The sequence below is a fragment of the Desmodus rotundus genome, chromosome 12 (assembly GCF_022682495.2).
Source record: "Desmodus rotundus isolate HL8 chromosome 12, HLdesRot8A.1, whole genome shotgun sequence".
Taxonomy (NCBI): Eukaryota; Metazoa; Chordata; class Mammalia; order Chiroptera; family Phyllostomidae; genus Desmodus; species Desmodus rotundus.
The window spans coordinates 86931511-86953293 of NC_071398.1; the positions used below are offsets into that span (position 1 = coordinate 86931511).

The 21783-nt window shown below is 45.6% G+C and overlaps 1 protein-coding gene across 1 annotated transcript in view; it reads right to left on the reverse strand.

The window, feature by feature from the left end:
• The window catches only part of PTPN14 (protein tyrosine phosphatase non-receptor type 14), a 154803-nt gene extending 133268 nt beyond the window's left edge, over positions 1-21535 (reverse strand). Inside the window, exon 1 of the mRNA XM_053914400.2 lies at positions 20928-21535. The gene's annotated coding sequence lies outside the window, so the exon portion shown is untranslated. The remainder of the gene's footprint in view (positions 1-20927) is intronic.
• Between the last annotated feature and the right edge of the window lie 248 nt (positions 21536-21783).

Below are 21783 nucleotides of genomic sequence, written 5' to 3' on the forward strand. Positions count from 1 at the left end.
AATGCAAGATTTTTAAAAAATTGCAATGGTGATCGGGAGTTGACTATTACCAAATAATGAAAATTATTCTGACTTTTAAGACTCAAATCACAGTTACGCGGAGACTAAGAGCTTATAGAAGACAGTGAGCTATTAATCCGTGGGTGATCCTGCCATTTTACAGTAAAGGACCCGAGACAGGCATGATGTGTCTTTCTAAAGGCAGTGTGACCTTGGACCCTGCTCTCATAGGAGCACATCGCGCTGCCCACCTCCTCCCCTCGCTTCCCATTTTCCCCACACATCCCTCACTGGCAGCCTTTCCTAACAAAGAATGAACCCAGAGTAGTTACTTTAACTGGCTCCACGGATGTGACCACGGGGGGACCTGAAGACAGTTTCTGGGAAGGATCCCAGGGGAATGGGAGACCAGGTGTCCAGCAGCATTCCCCAGACAGCTGGTCCCAGGAGCCCTGGCCACAGCTACAAAGCCTGGAGCCTTCCCTCCCGCTGCAGAGCTCAGAACTTAAGCACCGATTTTAACATCCTTCCACAGGAAAATCGATTCTCGGTTTGGGGCTAATTGATTCACGAACTTTTGGAGCCAATCCTTGATAAAGTTGGCCTAGAAGTAAAAACAGTACGCAGGTTTCAGGGCGGTAAAAGGGAAAGAACGGTACTTTGCAGCAATGAAAACAAACTGTATGTGTCTGGGTATGTAATGAAGAGGAAAGGTTTTTGGTTAAATTAAAATCCAATTACTTAGAATGGAAAGTAAGCAACATCGGGTGTGCTTTTAAAAATATAAAAGGACTCAAGATAGAACAGGATGAAAAAACAGACAGCACATACACTGTGAAATTTATTTTTTCAGATGACACTCCCATCCGGCAACCCCTATACATCAGCTCTGGCTCTCTGTCTGGAAATTGCTGACCCCCCGCCCCCGCCAGTCTTCTCTGACCTCTCTTCCCTATCATGTGCTGCTTTCTCGGCTGGGGGCTTCCAGCTTCCAATCTGAAACACCCCTGAGCATCTCAAATTATTTCAAAATAGGTTATGAAATTCTCAAAACCCCAATGTAATAAGGGTATGCTATAAAGAAATCTGCCGTGGAGGGTGTCAGGAAACCTAAAACCCGGGAGATGATGTTGCAATGCCCATGAGGATACAAATCACAGCTCAGGAGAAGCCAAAGAGGCACATACATACCCTAAGGCAACTCACCAACACTTTCAAGACCTGCACAGTAACAGGAAGACCCACCAGTAAATGTCTGGGAAGAGCTTTGGAAGTTATGTCTGCACTGTCACAAAAGGAAGTGTTCTGCAGGGAGCAATGGATATGTATCCTTTGCCACAGTACAGAGAAACTTCTGCTACATTCCACTCATGCTCCTACCCCAGTGATTCCCAGCCTTGGACAGGGCAACATCTAACGCTGTCTAAAATGACCTCAATGGCCAGGGTGAAGCTCTGAAAATACATCCAAACACAATTAACATTAATTTCAACGAATGCAATAACAAGTATATTGCCGCCATTACAGCCCCATTTTTCACAAGGAAAAACCAGGGGGATGTGCCACAGAATCCTTCAAAGAACATGAACTATCACTGCAAAAAAAAAGTTTTTTTAACTTAATATTTAAATATGCTACTTGAATGTTTCCTGGGCAAAAATAATCAAGACCACAAGTGATGTCTTCTGAGAAGAGGAACAGCACAGAGATTTCCTTCTTTGCCTGACCACAAATTCAACCGCAGAGTGGGAACAAAAAATTTTGTAGAGTTACTGAATTTTCAAAGGGGTGGGGAGCTAGGAACCTGAAAATCACATTCAACCGGACCGACTAACTCACGATGAAGACAAGGAAACTGAGTCACGAGTGGCTAAGCACGTTGCCAAAACCCGAAATAGCTAATTAGTGGCAGAAGGAGGACTCAAGTTTCTGAAATTCCACAGGAGTGCACTTTCCACCAGGCCACATGGGTGATAATGGGGGAGGGTTGGAGAGTTTGCAAAAATTCAAAACGGACTTGGCCCATTACACATCTGCTCAGAGTGGTTTCATCTTACATGGCCTCAGGGACTCTCATGTAACCAGCTGGAGTCACTTCATAATGGTGGGGCCTTTTTAATGGCTAGTTGCTTTTTTAGACGTGTGTGTGATCAAAGTGATTAAAATCAAGCTGGAGTTAAAGTGTACACATACCAAATACCATTCGAAGAAGTCACTATTTGGTTTCCTAGGGCAAAGAGGAATATATGGGAAAATATCCTTTTAATCACCAGTCAAACATGCACCATGGGAGACTACCTTGAGAGTCTGCTTAGTAAGGACTCCAGGTCCTCAGGCACGGAAAGAAAAAAATAGACATAAAGAGCTAGCATTAGCAGAGAAGAAGTTCTTTGAACACCACTCCCAGACACAAAATACACCAGCGAAAGGGAGCCAAGGTTACGCTCCAGTATGGACTGGCCCAGGCACAGCAGAGAAGGGCCGTGGGGATGGGCAACACATCTGAAAATCCAGGGATTTTTTGGAGAGTTCTTTTTTTTTCCTTTAAGCCTGGGATGTGGGTGGGGAGATGACAAGGGACAGAAAAAGTAGGAAATAAGAAAAGAAAGAAAGTCGTGAAGTAGGAAACAGAGCAAGTGACACATGCAGGGAAAGGCCAAAGGTGCGCCTTGTCCTGGAGGAACAGAAGAGTGTCCGCCTCCTGGGGGAGGAGGGGCGGGGCGGGGGGGCACTTCACATCTGAGCATCAGAATCAGACCAGATGCTTCAGAACAACCAGAGCCGTCCGTCTGGGTGCAGACAGACACTTCTGTCCACATATCGGGTCTGGTCTTTTCCTCTGCCTCTTAGGAACTCGATCTGATGAGCTCAACCAGGAGTGACGGGCACCAGCTGAGCAATTATACCAAGAAGCCTAATTGTCAAGGGGACTGAGCTCATTCTCAACCCAAAAGGCCAAATGTCTGGGCAAATCAGGCTGGTACTCAAAAATTCTGAATAAAGGGAATTAAGTCACCTTGCCTGTTGGAATAAAGCAAGGACAGCCTGCTACATGCATTGAGTGTAGGCTACCATGAATAGGCTACTTTGGTTGCCTATTCAGGGTGTTTTTAAACATGAATTGCATGTTTAACTCTCTTTTTTTTTTAATATTGCTTTTCATTAACCAAAAAATCCTATCAGTATAACAATATTTCCTTCTAGCAGGTACGCCCAAGATTCCAAATAGTCACGTAGTTAAAAAATAGACTGGATTTCATAGTAGCACCTGCTGAGAACACCTCACCAAACACAGTCAGTCAAGCAGGAAAATTGCAAAGGCAGCTGGGGAAAGGAATTAGCCCACACTCACAGTGTGTCAGCCAACTGCATTCTGGCGGTTCTTTAAAAATATTCTTTTCCTAGCTTTTTTGCCCCCCAAAATAAAATCTGTAACCAACATTTAAAAATCAATAAAGTGCACATAAAGATGAATAATTACAGCCCTGGCTGGTGTGGCTCAATGGATTGAGCACCAGCCTGTGAACCAAAGGGTTGTGGTTTGATTCCCAGTCAGGGCGCAAACCTGGGTTTCCGGCCAGGTCCCCAGCAGGGGGCGCACGAGAAGCAACCACACATCTATGTTTCTCTCCTTCTCTCTCCTTCCCTTCCCTTCTCTCTAAAAATAAATAAATAAACTATTAAAAAAAAAAAGATGAATAGTTGCAATCCTGGAAATGCTAACACTGAGAGCACATCTCCCTAACACCCACTTACTCACACTGTGCTGAGCACTTGACCCCGGGCCACTAATAGAAGAAAGACCTTGCCACCAAGTCAACAGCATTGTACTAATAAGTTTTAAATATTAATCTATAAAACAAAACAAAGACTAAGTATAAGCCTTATAAACTATAAAATCTGGCAGCACGTAAATTGGACAATCCTTGGAAGGGTGGTTTGGCCAATAAAGAACACAAAAACGTGTACATTATTTTCTGTGAGGCAGTAATCCTTTTGGAAATTCAACCCAAAGAAATAATCAGAAAAAAAGACAGACATTACTTGTATAGAGAGATTAATGGCATTTTTACATAGTAACCAAAAACCCCTCAAAATAACACACATAATCAATAAATAGAAATTGCTAGTTTTAACGTACTAATTCAGTATATTTATTCGATTTCCATTAAATTTATACATACATTACGACTATGTAGAAATGGAAAAGTATGTATGAAAAAATAAGTGTGGGAAAAAGCAGAGCAAAAGGTATTCTCTCGATACATTACTCTATTTGAATGTATTCTATATTTAGGACATGATCACAGTTATACAGTTAATACAAGGTTTAGAAAGAATATAAAGAATATAAAGACACAATGACTATGTTCAGTGGTAGGATAATTGGTGAGAAGATTCCTGAGACACTTTAAGAACTGAAGTACGGTTGTTTTTAAAAATGGGCTTCAGCGTGACACCCACAGGAACAGAAGTCAAGAATGACACGCCCGAATCTCTGTGTTCTGGGTAACTGATCACAGGCAAAGTATGTGTTTGTGAGACCAAGGTCCTCTCAGCAGCAAGGAAGGAGAGAAGACAGTGGTCACTTACAAGATGGCTACCCCCAAAATGCACCTGTATTTGAGAGCTGAGCACACCAGCAAAACAGAGGTGTCCCCCACGGCCTGCGGCAAGGCGACCTGAGGGGAACTGACAGGTTTCTGCCACTGCTCTCCTTATAAACAGCCTCGACCAACTCATGGACACCAACAAACATGTCCTGATCACTGTATCACAGACATTGGGTTATAAGAACCACAAGTCTGCCCTGTATCTAAAAAGCTATTGCTTACATTTAAAATTCAACGTTAGTGAAACAGACAGATGGGTGCAGGTACATTAGAACCGTCTAGTAGTCACAGGCCTTATTCGGTAAACAACTGTAACTTTTTGCCTGACAACAACCTATCAGGTTAAGCTGTGTCTTAGTCCATATGGGCAGCTATAACCAAATACCACAGACTGGGTAGTTTATAAACAAGAGAAAGTTATTGCTTATGGTTCTGGTGGCTGGAAGTCTACGGCCAAGGTTCCAACGCAGGTGAGGACCCCTTTCTGGGTGGCAGACTTCGCATTGTGCCGGGCACCGCAGAAGGTGGTAGGGAGCTCCTCGGGGGTAGGGTCTCTTTCATAAAAGCACTAATCCCAGCTACAGGGCTAATCCCATCTACAAGGGCCCCGCCCTCGTGACCTAATCACCTCTCCAGTGACTCACACACCTCCTGATACCATGACCTTTGGCAGTTAGGATTCAACATCCGAATTTGGGGTGGAGCACATTCAGACCACAGCACCGCATAAGTGATTCCACCGGCGGGCCAACACACAACACCGGTAGGAAAATGGGAAAGAAATGGGACAGCGCAGGAGTGGACAAGGTAACACTGTCTGAGCTGGGGCAACACTGTACAGGGTCCCGCATGTGGGACCACCCACCCCAGACCCAACGGTGTACACACGTGAGTTCTACACCCTTTGCCGCGACTCTCCCAAAATACAGAATTCAGATAAGCGAAACATACCACAAGCACTTCTTTTGTCTTTGAAACTATTAGCAGTCTCAGAAAACATTTACAGTGAGCAGGACAACCTTCGAGAAGAGTTCAGGAGTCACCTTCTTTTTATAAATTCAACTGAGAAATGTAACGATTCAATACCAACAAGCATCGTATTTTAATGCACTGCACTTTAAAAGCTTCTGTCCTGTACTTACTTGGTTTCTTGTACGTTAACATAAAGCGTCCTCATTCTCACTTGCTTTGAGCCTCAGAATCCAGTTTCCCCAAAATGTACCTGTTACAAAACTTCATAAACACTGGGTTTTCATCTCCCAAAAGCAATCTGCGACAAATCCTAAGAAGACTTATACAAAATGACGTTAAATTAAAATAAGAAATCATTCCAGGTACAAAAATCCAAAGACTTTCATGGCAAATCTATCCAAGTTCATAATTCTTCAACACTAACAGGAGTCTTAATGTTCACACTATTAATACACTTCTTAACATTTTGCAATCGGCAACTACTACTGTTCTAATAAACTTTGGTTCACACGCTGATGTCTGGTTCACGCACCAACTTGCTCCTCACACATTTGGACTTGCTTCCCACGGAGCTGTAATATCTCTTACAAGCTTCACCAGTCTGGGCCTTAAAACACAGAGTGGATTTCTCAGTTCCGAGGATTTTTGACATTGCTCCGCTAAGTGAGGTGAGAGGCACCTGCACTCCATTGGTAGTTGCAAAATCCAATGTCATTTCCCAAGGCCAGCACCACTTCCCTTCCCAACACACACACACCCTATTGTTGCCCACGGGCCTGAAGATTTCTCCTCTCTCCTCTGCAGGCGTTTCTGCCTTAGCTGTGAAGCCTCAAAGCCTCACGGGGAAACAGAAGCAAGGACACTATGGGTATGTCTAGATGCTACTATTTCTGAGCAGAAGCCACAGACAAGTGTGGTACCAGGCAACACAACACTCTGTAAAGTAAACCGAGGGAGAGGATACGGTTGGCAGCAAAAAGTTTTAGTTTACAGTTTGAGGGGAAACAGTAGGGACGACTGGTTCTTAAGTTTCAGTTGGTATTTTCTGCCAGGTGAACCATACGGCAGTCGGTGAATCTGAAAACCATGGAATTAAAGGCATCCAAAGATAGGCGAGAAGACAGTGTCTGAATAGGTTCAGACACTGACCCAGGGCCACAGTAACAATTCCTATGATTTGATTCAGGTAACAGTTCTAAAACCTCAAATCAAGTATATCTTTCGTTTTTACTTTTTTCGCTGCTTTGTGTTAAAGTCAGGATAAAAATGTGTTTAGGAAACAGCATACTGAGAAAAATAAGGGACCAAGAAAACAAAGAGAGGATGAAAATGGGTGATTTTACAATGACTTTGAGAATCCAAAAGAAAATTATAGCTGGCCGTTGTTTTATTCACTAATAGATAAAAACAAATATAATTTGGTCTAATGGTTTTTCTTTTAACATACCATCATTAATAATGCCAAAAATTAAGCTGTGAACAATGATGAAACTAATAAAATGGACACTGTAAAGCCCAGCACCAGCGGGATACGAGGAAGGCTGTGTACTTAAATATTGATGGCGGGACTACAAACTGACAGTCTTCGGAGAGAGCAATCTGGCCCAGTGTAACACGATCTACGAGCAATCCATGCCCCTTGACCCAGAAAGCCAACTTTGGAAACCATATCCCCAGAAACACTCTCCAAGCAAATACATGTAATTTGTTCACCAACATGTACAGCGATGCTATTTATAAGTGTTAAAATTAGAAACAATGCAAATACTAAACCACAAGAGAATAGTTAAGTCAATGACAGTAGAAACGATGGGATTATCCCATCCCCTGACCCCCTTCCTATCGTGGATCCCATCCAAGTCTCCGCGAGTTGTCTGGGAATCCTGTGGGGAGAGTGTAGATCCCCGACTCAGTGATTTTTTGGCTTGGCTGGTGGTATACTTTGGCCAATGAGATGTGAGCAGACGGTATTATTTGCACCTCCATGAAGCAGCTTTAAATGAGATTGCTCGCTTCTCACTACATCCCTGCCTTCAGCCATCAGGGCATCAAGGCCCAGGCACTGGCTGTCCTCTCGCCTGGGTTTCCAAACGAGAAGACACATGGAGCCGAATGGAGTCCAGTGAGCCGCCAAGAGCTATGGCCCTACCACAGAACTCACGGAACACAGGCAAAGAATAAATGTTCATTGACGTAAGCTACTAAGATGGTGAAACCTTTTTTGTTACCAAAGCAAAAACGAACACAACAGTCATCAAAATACAGCAAGTTACAGAGTAGCTGATCCAAGAAAAGATATTGTGAAAAAGTAGAATTAATAGGCAGATACCAGTGGCATCTACATAAAATGAGGCAAGCAGACAGGCCATAGAAATTAACTAACTTAGAATGATATAATAGTTTATAATTACTTCTTTTTGTCAGTGAAGTATTTACTCACATACCTCTTTAATTCCCACTTAAATGCAACTTTTTGACAAATATATTTTTCAATAATCCTATCCAAATCATAGTCATAACTGAAATGATGCTATTCAACACACTTTTTCTGCTCTAAATGATGCAAGGTTTAGCAAACAAACATGCCAAAAAGTGAATCTAGTGTAAGTCAGTATTCAGCCTTTGAACGTATGAATTTAGGGCTCATCAATTCTTTTGACAGATCATAAGGGAAGGAACTGTAAAAAAAAAATAATAATAAAAGCCAGAGTTGTTTGCTGGGAAAACTGACTTTCTAGCCATCAAAGCAAATTCTAACAGAATATCGGCTATCTGAAAATAAAGATGTGTTACCTTTGCGTTTATCTTTATGACCTAAGCTTAAAATGCCATTGCATTTGTATGATTCAAGAATCATACATGGACAAATGGAGCTGGCTCTGAAGCGGGCTTAGCATCTCTAACATCGATTTCTGGTAAATATCTCCCTGTTTTAGGCAAACGTGGATTAGCAGATGAAGTATATCAATCATGATTTCATCCTCCTTTCTTTTCTGATATACAGTTAATGCTTTTTTAATTAAATTCATTGAAAGTAACATCGGTCAATATATCATACAACTTTCAAGGGTACAATTCTGCAACACATCATCTGTGTAATTGCAATTTAATCATTTTTAGTAACTTGCGATCCTTGTTAGGAACACCAGTTATTGTACTATATTCCCTAATTCAAAGCTGACAACTGCCAGTGCAGGGGACAAGAATGCATGCCCTTCACAGACGCAGAGAGGACAAAGGACTACTACTGCTCTGCTCAGGTACTGTTCTCCTTCTCCCCTCCGAGAGGCAGTGATACAGAACAGTTCCCGAGGCGCAGGCTCGAATCCACGCCTATACAGACTCCCAGCTCCTGCACGGCCTGGGATTTGCATGCCAAAGGTGCTACAGACCAAACCAGTATCTGCTGGTTGTAGGGCCTTGTGCCTGCCTCAGCCTTTCTAAGCCCTCATTTTCTCATCCATAAAACAAGCCTACAAGAGTGCTTACTTCTCAGGGCTGCTGTAAGGATCGAAAAGATAATCCACTTAAAGTGCCTGACGGCCTACAGCACACGGTAAGTAGTTAATACACGCCAGCTACTCTCAGTCTCTCTTCGCTGGTCATCTCAGACGTCATCATCAAGCTTGCTTCTTACCATCACCCAAAACAATTTCCCATTTCTCCCTCTACTCCTGTTCCCCCCGTCCTGTGAGGCATCGCTCAGAGACTAGAGCTCTCAGGGACGGTTTTACAGCCATCTTTACGAGTGCTGTCCAAACAATATATAATGCGGGCCGCAAATGCAAGCCACACTGGCAATATTAATTCTTCCAGGACTCACATTCAAAAAGCAAAACAGAAGAAATTAATTTTAAAAATAAATTTCATTTAACTGGCTATATCCAAAATATTATTTCAACATGTGATCAATTTTAAAAATCACAATGAGATATTTCACATTCTTTTTTTTTGCACTGCGTCTGCAAAGTCTGGGGTGTATTTGACACAACGTGTCTCCACTCAAAGTGGTCACATTGCAAATGCCAAATGGTCACGTGGCCAGTAGGGACCTTATTAGCTTAGTCTCCTAAAGATTATGACCACAGAAACACAGCCCAGCTTCAAAACCACCCAAATGCACTTATCAAACAAACTGATAGGGTTGGATGAAAGGAAAGGCAAAAGAAAAAGAACAGGCAAAAGAACAGATGTTCCCGGTCTGGGTAGACTTCTGGGCTGAATGTCATGGGTAAGAACTTGAGCTGTGGGCTCAGAGAAAACGGGCTCCAATCCCACTTCCTCCACTTACTACTACCTGCGAGACTTGAGCAAATAACCCCTTTAATATTTATATTCCTCAAGGATAGAACTATAGATAAAAATAACATGTCTTTCCTAAGATTGCTCTGAGTATAAAGGTTGTAGAGGAAAAGAGGTTTCCAGACAGGAAGCAGTGCTTTGTAAAAGGTCAGAAATGGGAGTGGGGAAAATTGATGAAGGAAATACGGAGCAAATGAGCTTGGGGAAATACAGAGGCTGGAGAAAAAATGTTCATGTTGCAGTCACGATGCCTTTGTTAAATGCCCAGTTACACAAAACGACTTAAACAGTGGCAGCTATTAATAAAATAATTGCAGTGGCATTTCTAAGCCCTCAGTGATTTATACCTCCTTGGCCTGCCTGCTTTCTTGGCAGTATTGTAAGTAAGGGCGGAGGAGGGCCGATTGCCAGAATTTGGAGAACCAAGATTTTTCAGTCACGTATAGATTAACCACAGCCTCTGGCCCCCCATAAGACGGGCTAGTGAATATACCTGGATCTTTCTTGGAAGGATGAAGTTCCTATAGTGCCTCATATTTAATCTGAATGTTAGTCTTCACTGTATTATAAATACATGAAGTTAGACTAAGTGTTTACTGTCCCTAAAACGTTCTCTGTAAATTGGTTTTGTGAATAAATTCCAGATATTTTAAACTTGCTTTTGTTCTGTGCTGCCCCTCCCAAAAGTCCAATTAATTTTTTTTTTTAAAAGTTAGTCTGGTATGCTAATGAACACTTTAAATGTTTAAAGTCTCTATTACAGGAACCTTCTAAACCAAGCTTTTTTCTAGAAAGTATTCTACACGATATTAATGTCTCTAGAGATTATATGTGTTCCGTAAAATCAAATTAAAAAAAAAGTAGGTCCTTACTAAAATGAATTCCACTTTGACATGCTTTGTTTTCCTACAAGATTCCTTGAAGTCTTTAATATGCTCACATACACCAATTTCCAACTGCTATGCTCGGTCATTATTACCATTACCATTTTATCAGTCTACAAATGAAGGAAATAATAATGCAAATCAAGGATCAAATAATGAGACAGACCTAGTTATCCCACGGAAGTAGTCGTCCTTCGCACTGGCTGCCTGGCCTGGCCTAGCGTGCAATGCACCAACCACCCCAACATCAATTGTGGAGACATATACAGTACCTATGTATTCAGGAGGACTCACCTATCAGAATCCTCCAAATGAAGTCAAGTTATTATAAAGAAAAAGAGGGAGGGAAGGAGGGAGAAAGGAGGGGGAAAGAAGGGAGGAGAAAGGACTGGCATACGAAAAAGGAAGGAGGGAGGGTGTTTCTTTAAATGACTAAATGTAACTATCATTTCACATCCACAGGGAAAGCTGAAATACCTAAACGTATTCGTAAGGGTGAAGGGACACCAGATACACACTTGTACCTAACATGGAACTTGGGAAATAAGCCTCATTTTGAAAACAACCAAAACAGCTGCTCAGCAGAAACACAGCACAAACCATCCTTTCCAGCCTTTATTTTTAGATGACTCTTAAGTAAACAATAATTTTCTAAAGAATATAATTAAGACTGGTAGGTGTCATTTCATCATTTTGGAGTTTGCATTCTTTTCACATCAGTCACAGTTTTTTCCCCTTCGTAAATCTCATAATTATATGATATTCCGTAACAAATTTTCTACCGTTGAATAAAAGAATTTATATGATCTTTTAAAAATGTACAGATTTTTAAATAGCACAATCACCCAAAATGTGAGTGAGTATAACCTACAGGTTTAAACAGAGGGGTTATGACAGCCCCATTTTTCAAAAGATAGAGACTTGTGGATGTCTAAAAAAAAACGTGTGCCTTCATCATTGAAAGCACATTTTACAAAATGCATAATGAAAAAGAATATGCTTAATATAGATCATCGGATTTCATTGGCAGAAGCGAATGCTAATTGCCTGCTGGAGTCTTTAATGAAACCTAATTGCTGGCTTGAGCTGTCACCACTGACCGTGGTAACACAGAGTAGCACACCCTTCATAAACCTAATACAGCATAATCCTCCTTCATTACGGTCATTACAGCTCTGTCGTGGGACACGTCTGCCACAAAAATAAACTCTGCTGCCTCTCATCTAAAGGGACGTGCCACTCCTCCATCCCAGAGCAGGCGGTGTGGACGGCAGGAGTCGCCCTTACAACAAGTGGTACCACTTCACAGCCCAGGTCTCCTTGCATGCCTAGACTCACACACAGCCGGAGACACCACCGCAGAAACCATTGACACACTCCATGGCGATGGGGGTCGGGGAGAGGGGCTGAGAAACAAAATACACCCCAGACCCCAACCATTACCACCGCCATATAAGGTCAACGGGAAAAGCAGGAGAATTTCTAAAACAAATCCTGGGTTTGAACTAGGAAATCCACATGTAAACCTATTCAACGTACACTCTACATTTCAGACACTGAACCCAAGAGATATTCCCTACAATTTGCTTTAAAGTGCTTTTGGACACACCTTTGAAAATACTACTTCCATTAAAAGCATTAATCTCACATCTACTGCTCAACAAGTCCTCACTTACTGAATCTACTGGGCAGCCTGTGCCAAGAACCCGAAGGTAAAGAAAACACAAAAGACGCCCGCAAAGAGCTTACACCTTTGGGGAGAGAGATGAACAAACAGCAATAACACAGTGTGGAGTGCATCACGGTAAGGCAGGTAAACTTCAGTACAAAGACAGATCAGGTGACGATGAGCTCTGCCTAATGAAAAAGGGGCCATCAGACCAAACATCTAAGAACACATAAAAATCATACTAGACGTTAAAGAACAGAAGAGGAGATTATTATGTGACCAGACGTGAAAAGGAATTCAAGGGAAAAGGAACAGTAACAGCATGAGTCAAAACCACAGGTTTCAACCGTGAGAAATGTTTGGAGAAGAGCAGCAGAGAGCCAAGAGAGGCCAGCCAAGGCTAGAAGTCAGGTTCGGTGGGAACAAGAGCTAGGCAGGCAGCCTTGAATGCTCTGCTGGGGAGTCTGTGGGGAGTCTGTGGTGTGTTTCTAAAGTTAAATATTTTTGAGCTGGTGTGGCTCAGTTGGTGGGAGTGTCGTCCCATAACCAAAAGGTTGCAGGTTCGATTCCCAGTCAAGGCACATGCCTGGGTTGCGGGTTCTATCCCCAGACTAGGCACCTATAGGAGGCAGCTGATTGATGCTTCTCTCTGGCATCTATGTTTCTCTCTCTCCCTTCCTCTCTCTTTAAAAGAAATGGAAAAATGTCCTCAGGTGAGGATTAAAAAATTAAAATCAAACATTTTTGACCTATGACAGACCTATGGGAGAGTACAGTAAACAGGCATGCCCCCACCACCCAGCTTCGGAAATAAAATACCCCCTCTCCATCCTCCCCTGCTCCACACCCCACTCCCTGTATCTGGTGTTTTATCCTTCTGACATTTCCTTATACCTTTTACTACAGACATAGGTTATCTCTAAACAATGTAAAGTGGCGAGAAAGATTCCAAGCAGGAGAGTGAAAATATCAGCCTGTTTAAATCGAGCCCGTAGTGCAGGGGTGGTCTGGTCTCCACACTGGCGGCCACGGGACAAGAGACAGCAGTGGGGCAGGTGGCAAAAAGATGTTGAGATAGCTGTCTTCACGGAAGGACTGTCGCAATACAGGGAGAAGAGGCAGCCTCAGCCTCGGAGCGCATTCCAGGGCAAGGAGGAGACAGACCTGAGTGAACAGTTACAGGTGACCAGCAGCAGAGAAGTGACAGTCTGTGGGGCCGTGGGAGAGATAGGGACAGGAGTGAGGCAGGTGGCAGTTCCTGGGTGGCTGACAGGCTCATAAGGGGCATGAGCCACATTAACTGGGTCACAGAGCACAAAGGGGAAAATGCCAAGAGCAAGTGGCAGAAGGGCCTGACCAGGGAGCGAGGTCAGTCAAGGCACCCAGAGAAGTGGCATTTACAGTGGGCTTCCAGGGACACTTTGCTGGGCAATGCTGAGTGCTGGGATCGCTGGGCAAGGCAGGAGCGTCCACATAGGAGGGAAATCGCTGGACCTGTTCGGGAAACAGCTGCGGCTTGGCAGAAACCGGGGGAATAGCGGGGCATCCACCTGAAGAAATCAGAGGACCGCCTGGGGATTATTTGTGGAGAATCTTACTTATCAAGCTGAAGTGGGTATAATGTACACACGTAATTCATACCAAATTCACTTTCATGACCAGGAAATCTGACTTAATCCCTTTTACTTGAGAACTAAAAAAGTGGAGAAAGCCCATCTTGCGATTTGTTGATAACATCATCGGTATTAGTGCTGCTTACGAGTCCTAGATGGAGAAGGGCACACCGGCAAGTCTGCATAGTGTCATGGAGGGCCTCCCTCTCCCTCATTTAGAAGAGGTTGAACACTGAGTATTTCAGCATTTTCCCCTTTCATATACGGTATAAAATAATGCAGAGACAGGAAATTAAACATATTCTCATATAACTAAACCTGCAAAAACAATTTGGTTTCATGCCTCAACCCTACTTACTGCATGTCCCTACTTATTAACTCATCTGTGATAGCTACTCTCCCTTGAGCTGCAGGGTTTCCTAGGTTTGAAAAATCAGGGCAGCAATTATCACATCTTTAAAAGTATCCAAGCAAAGCAAAACAACTAGAGTGTCAGCTTAGGGATGTAATTCATCTCCTCCTCGAATGAATAAGATGTGTATTGCAAATAGCAACAAACTCTGTTTAATTTTTAAAACGCACAGATAGTCATTAACATGATGTAATTTTCACAAGGGCACTGAACATCCAATCAGAGAATCAATAAGAAATTCCAAACCAGGCTGGGCTCTAGACCCTCAGGGCAGCATTTCAGAAACACATTCATTCATGGATTTATAAACACCTCATTAAAAAAAACCAACTCCATTTAGCGACAACAATAGTACCTACTCCGCAGGGTTGTTGGAAGATTTGATAAAGTCATCTAAAGTGCTGGGCACACTGGAATAGAGTCAGCGCCAAGAACCTGAAGACATGGCTCCTGGAACCAACCTCCATCCATACAGGGTGGAGATTCTGATTCTGAACCAAGTGAAACATGAATGCGTTAGGGAGACGCTTCTGAGGCTTCTAACATAGTGAAGGAGACAGGGAGGCAAACGTATATGGCAAGAGAAAACTTACCAAGATAGGTAAGTGCAAAGTGCTACGGGACTACAAAGAAAGGAATGCTAACTGGCGGTGGGAAGGGTGTCAGAGAAGGTGGCCCCTCAGCTGATTGGGCAGCAAGGGGGAGCAGGCACCCTGGGCTGGAATGCATGTAACAAAGGAGAGGGGAATTAAACACCTGTAAGTGTTAGGGCGGGGGGGGGGGGGGGGGGGGGGGGGCAGGGGAGAGAGGGAAGCAGATGAGAATGGGAAGGTAGTCAGGGGTAAGGAAGCCTTGTCATACAAGTAATAAGAAGCAAAAGAAGCATGTAAATAATATAAAAAAAAGATTTGTGTTTTTTAAAAACTACTGGAAAATGTAGATGAAGAACGTATGAAAACATGGCCTTTAAACCCTTGGACCATCCCAAGAGGCAGTGGGGATGGAGGGCCCGGCGTAAACTGAAGGTATTGTAGAGACAAAAACTCAAAGGATCGAAGGGTTTGCTCCTGGTGTTGGAGGGAAGAGACTGCAGGTGCAAAGACTGACATGCAGAGAAGCCCACGGCCCTGGCTTCAGCAGATCATTCAATAGAGGGCAGTATCACTGACCGGTGCAGAAGCAGCAGAGTCTGTGGCAAGAAACTCGTGAATTCAATTGCAGACAGGTAGAGTTTGGCATGTAAATTGGATATCCAGAGGGATGGAAGTACCAGCTAAACCAAACTGTCTGGAACCAAGCAGAGGGCTCTGGACTGGAGATGACAGCCAAGCAGTTCCACTAAAAAGGAAACATCTAATTCCGGCCCTCCGCACGCCTGGGTAGGGATAAGTGGCCATTAAGTGACTCCAGCCTCTCCAGAGCTCTAAGCAACCAGGAACAGAAGGAGTCAAACCAATGCAGTGAAAAACTTCAGTGACAACCGCACCAAGCCTGAGGACAGGGGTGGAAGGATCAAAACAAGAATCCTTAGCTCCAGGATTCTCAAAGTACAGTTGGTCAAGGACCCACAGTATTAGCATCACCAAGTTCCAAAAGCTCAGCCCCACCCTGGACCTACTGCATCAGAAGCAGGGCCCGGCATGGGGAACAGCACCCTGGGTGGTAACCAGCCCTCCAGGTGACCTTAAGATCAGCAGCACTTTAGCTCTGTGGCCGTAGCTAATGCCCCAATTCCTTGGGGGGCATGGGTGTGAAAGAAAGAAAGAAATCCCAGAAGACAGATTTCCAAAGGCTTTAGGAAATTAAGTAAAAATTTTAGTGAAAGATAGGTCTCATGCAAAAATAAGCATTAGGAACTTTTGCTAATTGTTGACCATGAGTGATTTTTCCCTGGGAGCTAAAAACTTGGGAGGCAAACCAGATCAAGTCAGTGAGTGGTACACCCAGCAAAGCTTCCTATTTTGGGGATACAGTTACTTCACTACTAAAAGTCTCAATCATCCCAAGTGTGAGGAGGATGCTCTGCTTCTGAGAGGATGTTATAGCACCAGTCGACCCCTCTCTCATTTTCTCCCGTCACCTCCCTGTTGACCAACATCAAGCATTTTATGGGGTTACAGGATATGCACTCGGCCTCTGGGTCAAGGCAATTATAAGCCTAATTGAGTCCCCTAAGGAACTAAGCTAAATCAGCCACGGATCAAATTTTATACAGAAGATTGATCTAAGAATGGCCACAATATGTTTTTTCTGATAGCAAGGACCATGAAGCAAGTCAAACAAAAGCATGACGGGAGAGCAAGACAAAACCAAGCCAAGGAATATAGAGCCAACAGGAAAAAGGGAAAGGAAATTAAAACAATGTTAATGCGCCATTTATAATCCAACTGAGACGCACAACCACCCTTATGCCGCAAAAAGGTACTTCTAGTCGCCATTACCTTTTATCTTCAGCCACTGTAATTCTTATCCACAAGTATTGCATCATATCCTCTCATTCAGAATTATAAATAAGTCGGAGATTATTTATTTTCATAATCAGCATGCATACAGTGTATGGCAAAGGCATGGCCGGTCCGGGCAACGTGGGTTTCCTCTCCCTTCCCATCGCAAAACTCCCAGCCGGATCTACATCTCCCTAGGCTTTCTCCCACTGACCTGCTGGCCTGCGTGCAAACTACACGCAGGGTAACCAGTTCCGGGCACTCGGCTTCAGGAACACATACCACACACCTGCCCCACTGATGTTTTCTGAGTTGTTCTTTCTTCTAACATTCCCTCCTCCCGGGAGGGTGATATGAAGATCAAGGAGCTGATGTTTGTCAAGTAGTTTAGGCTTCTCAGATGAAAGGCAACATTAAAGCGCACTGACCGAGGCTGGCATTCCAGCAGAGGTGTTGAAGTTGACTCCACATTTGGGCTTCAAAGAAGGAAATCAGGTTGCAAAGACATTCGCTGGTGAAGCTTGTGCCTTCTTGCCAAAGGCGGGCAGATTCATTCGACCATTCTGGATTTAACTGGATTTCAACATCAGAAATACCGGGCCCCTTGATATAGTAAGTAGTACACAGGGGAAAGGACCCTTTTCTCAGCCCTTCTCTAAGTGGCTTTCCTTCCTCAAGCTTCCCTACTGCCAAGTCTTGCAACTGTCACCCCCCTCCTACAGGAGGGGCCACATGGCAGCTGCCAGCCAACACGTTTGCTCTGAGCCAATAGACAAAAAAAAAAAAAAAAAAAAAAAGTTAAAGACAAAGCTTTATGTGTATGTTGGCACACATATGAATTCAGGCTGCCGGGGGAAAATGACACAAAGACCACATTCACGGCCACATAGAACGCCTTGAACATATAAATAGCCATCCTTGACCCAACACCTACCTGCTCGGGGCGAGGCACTGTGAGGAGGGGCACACGGAGCGTTGCACCGAATCCCCCACAAATATTCTGCCAAGTCGGAAACTGAGAGCCCCATCATGTAGACGAAGAGAGACTGAGGCTGAATTTGAGATTCTGAAGGGCAGCAAAGCCCGTCCAACATCACACAGCTAAAAGAGGGCAGAGCTGGAATGCCAACCTAGCTCTGTTTTGAATTCCTACCCCTGGCTCCCTGCTCCAGCGCACGGAGAGCCCAGAAAGCTGCAAAACTGGCCACACCCACCCTTGGGACACTCACTAAGCCCTCCATGGGGCTCAGACAAGGGAAGGGTAAATCAAGTCATGAGGGGGAATCAGAGTCTTATTTTAGACACTAACCTTAACTTCCTTTTTACCAAAACTTGTTTGTTTTCCCTTGTTCTTTTTTTAATCAGTGCAAGCAGCAATAATTTAATTGGCTGATTAAGTATTTCCTCGTATCTCTTTTCCCCGCATCTCTTTTCCCCGCCTTATCTCTTACTGTTCTGAGGCTGAGTGTGAGTTCAACAGATACACAGCGCTTGGAGACCACGCAAAGAAGTTCAAATGCTGGCTAGAACAAGAAAAAGGATGAAAATATGAAACCCAGGTAGGCTACAATGTGCAATCAAAGGGCTTATGTTTGCTCCCCATTTTATGAGCAAAAAAAGTAAGTCCTTAATAAGGCTGGAAAGTGCTGGGGGAAAAATCATCATAGCTCTTGACCCCTGTCCCATCCATTCAGGGCAAGTAAGAACTCTCCTAAAAAAAAATCTGATTGTTCAATGAATTCTTTCATTTCTTCCACATTAAAATAACCTCAACTGTTCTTTCCATTGCAGCTGGCCACGCGACACAGAATGCTCAAATCCGGACAATGAAGTGTTCTAGTGCCCATGTGTGTGAGCCAGTGGTAGAAGCTGGGAAGGTAACAGCGATTAGCAAGAAAGCTTTTCTCCAGCCATTTCTCTCATGCAGGTCCTAGAGCTTTAGGCAAGCTCCCAGCAAGGGGCCGTTCTTGAGAGAAGAGAAGGTGTTTGGGGAGGGGCTTGGATAAACACCCTAGACTGTAGGAAGTCAGTGTGCTCTTCCCACTCCGATGTACTGGCCTGAGGTCACTGAAAGCTGGCCCTCTGCCACCTCGGCCAGGACTCAGCCACTATGAATAATACTACAACGCCACTCCAGCTCAGTGGAAAGGCACCCTTGAAAGGCAAACCATGCAGAGAATGCTGCTGCACCAGAAGGAGCTTTTCTCGGGAGGATCAGCTGAGTCCTGGACCATCAGGATACACAACAACCAGACAGGAGAGACTCAGTTTCATAAAGTCTCAGAGCAAGGAAATGGAGTCCTTACCACTGTGCTGCAGCCATGATGACTTTTAAAAGCAGGTCATAGTCTCACAAATACAGAGGCAATTGCATGAACTCATCCTGCTCAGCGTGGTCATCCATTCAGACTGGGGGAAAGACCACCATGCTGCTGAGCTCCCAGGCATCAAGGCTATCGTTGCTATGGCACAAACTTTTCACGCCATCACCAAAAGATAGGTACCTTACACACAAGAGTCTGTGATGCGGCACCATTACCGATAACCTATGGCAGTCAAGCTGCTCTGGAAAAGGGGGTCGGCACTGTCTGAGGAAACCCGGCATGGGCCAATCAGTGCCAACTACCATTTAGGTGGTGGCACAACTGCTGCTCATAGCACAGTAGAAACAGCATCACCTCTGAGGTGGGACCAGGAGGAGAGCCAGTGCTCCCCTGGAAGAGCCTTGCTTGCCATGGTGGGTAACATGCTTCCACTTTAGTTTCTGACATACTTTTTCTTTAAAGGCTCCCCCCACAACACTGCCCATGAATCCCACTCAGGACTCCACACAGGTTTGACCACTTGGTACATGTTTTCCGGGTGACTCTCACTTTGCATTAGCTCTTTCCACTCCCTGTGTCCTCCAGGTGACTTGGGTGCACACTTCACCCCCTCGCCTGCAGGACCAAGCTTTCCATTGCACTTCTCACAACACGGCAATTCCCCATTGGACTCTGAAGAACTTTTCCTTTCCTCCACAAAGCTGCAGCCTGAGATCTGCTTATAGCATCCTTTATCCCTCGTTCCTAGTCTACAGGAGAAGTTTAATGCTAGGTTTGTTGAATGAATGAGTGAACTAACACACATTAAATTAGCACATTGCTGGAAACCCTGGAACCACATATGCAGCCTGCAGTCTGGAGATTCCTCACCAGCCAGTTCCTGAAAACAGCACAATCTCCTTAAATTGTGGGTGGGAGTGACAGGAACAGAAGGGACAGGGAAATGGAGGTAGTGTTAGAGTACCTCTCTGCTCCTTCAAGAAGGTGGGAGCCCCATGACAAGTATTCAAAATCCAGACTAAGGAGTCATGCCAGTGAGAACGGGGAGGGAGTGTATTAACACCACCCTCAGAAGTTGTTAATACATGGAAGTTACAAACTTTGAAATGGAGACCTATCCTGAAATTGCGTGGCCACAAGTTTTGAGCCAGCCTGACCACCCAAGTAGGGGCCAAGAAGCCCAGGAGCTTGGAGGCACGTCTGGGGCCTAGTAAGAAGGCATAAAAACTCCTCTCCCTCCCGAGATCTTGTCCCTCTGCGGGGCAGAAGAGGGTGGGGAGCCGCGTTCCCATCCCGCTGGAGCGGCAGCAATGCCGTTGCCTTTCTTCCTCCTGTCCCCAGCCCCTGAGTATCCCCAGATGCCTTTCCGAGGCCCTCTCTCAAGCCCAAAAAGCAGAAGGGAATAAGGAGGAGGGGGCGAGGGTGTGGGTTCAACCACAAGCAACGCAGACACCTCTCACCTTCCACCTAACTCCCCAGACCAGCTGTGCGCCTCTCAGAGGGCGGCTCCCAACCCCGCGGTAAATTCCAGCGGCCCGGACACCTCGTACCCGAGCTGCCCCGTCCGCGTCCGGAGCCGCCACCGATCCCAAGTTGGCTTTGCCAGCCTTTGCCCAAGTCATCCGCAGGGCGCCCGGCGCACCCAGGAGGTCCCCAACCTACGGCCCGACTCCCCCGCCCCAGACGGCGCTTACCTGCTTACATGGCCCCGTTGGAGCACTGGAGTCCCACGCGGAAAGGCTGGCTGTCTCTCCGCCGCCGCGGCGGAGCCCCGATTCCCCAAGGAATTGATTCCAGTGGCTGGCGGAGGAGGGGCGAAGGGAACGAGCCGGAGGAGGCGAAAGGGGAGGGAGGGTTCCGCCGCGATCCGGGAGCAAGAGTCGACGCAGGGGCGCACAGAGCAGGAGTAAAGAAGGGCCACCTAACCCCAGGGCTGTCCCGTCCGAAGGGGACGAGGCCAGGAGGCCGGGGAGGATGGCTGAAGTCGGAGGAGAAGGACCGCCAGCGGTCACTGTGTGTCTGCGGCTCCCCGAGGACCTTAGCCCGTAGGGTAGGCAGCTGAGTAGGCAGGAGCGCAGCAACCTGCCCCCTGCCTGCTCCTGCAGCACCCGCTCGGGGAGGAAAAGTTGGGTAGAACTTTTAAGGGCCAGGAGAGCCCGAGCGGCAGGAAACGCGAGCAGCCGGGAGAGGAGGGAGGAAGGGGCCGTGCGAGTGGGAGGGGACGGAGCAGGCGCCGGCGGCCGCGGTTCCCCCACCCCCGGGCCCGGCTCCGCTGCACTGGGGGCCGGGAGGCGGAGGGAGCTCGGGGCGCGCGTCCGAGGGCGGGAGGAATGCGGCCGAGAGCGCGCGCGGGGAGCGCGGAAACGTGGACCCGGAGCTCGGGAGCTAGAGGCGTGCGGTCCCGGGGGACGTCACAGCGCTGGAATCCGAGGAATGCCGGGCTGCAGGAGCTCCTTCTGCAGGCCTGGGAGAAGTCGCGCACTTTTAACGTGGCAGGTTTGGACAACGTTTAAGAAAGTGGGGGCTGAGGAGGGAGGACGGGATTAAACT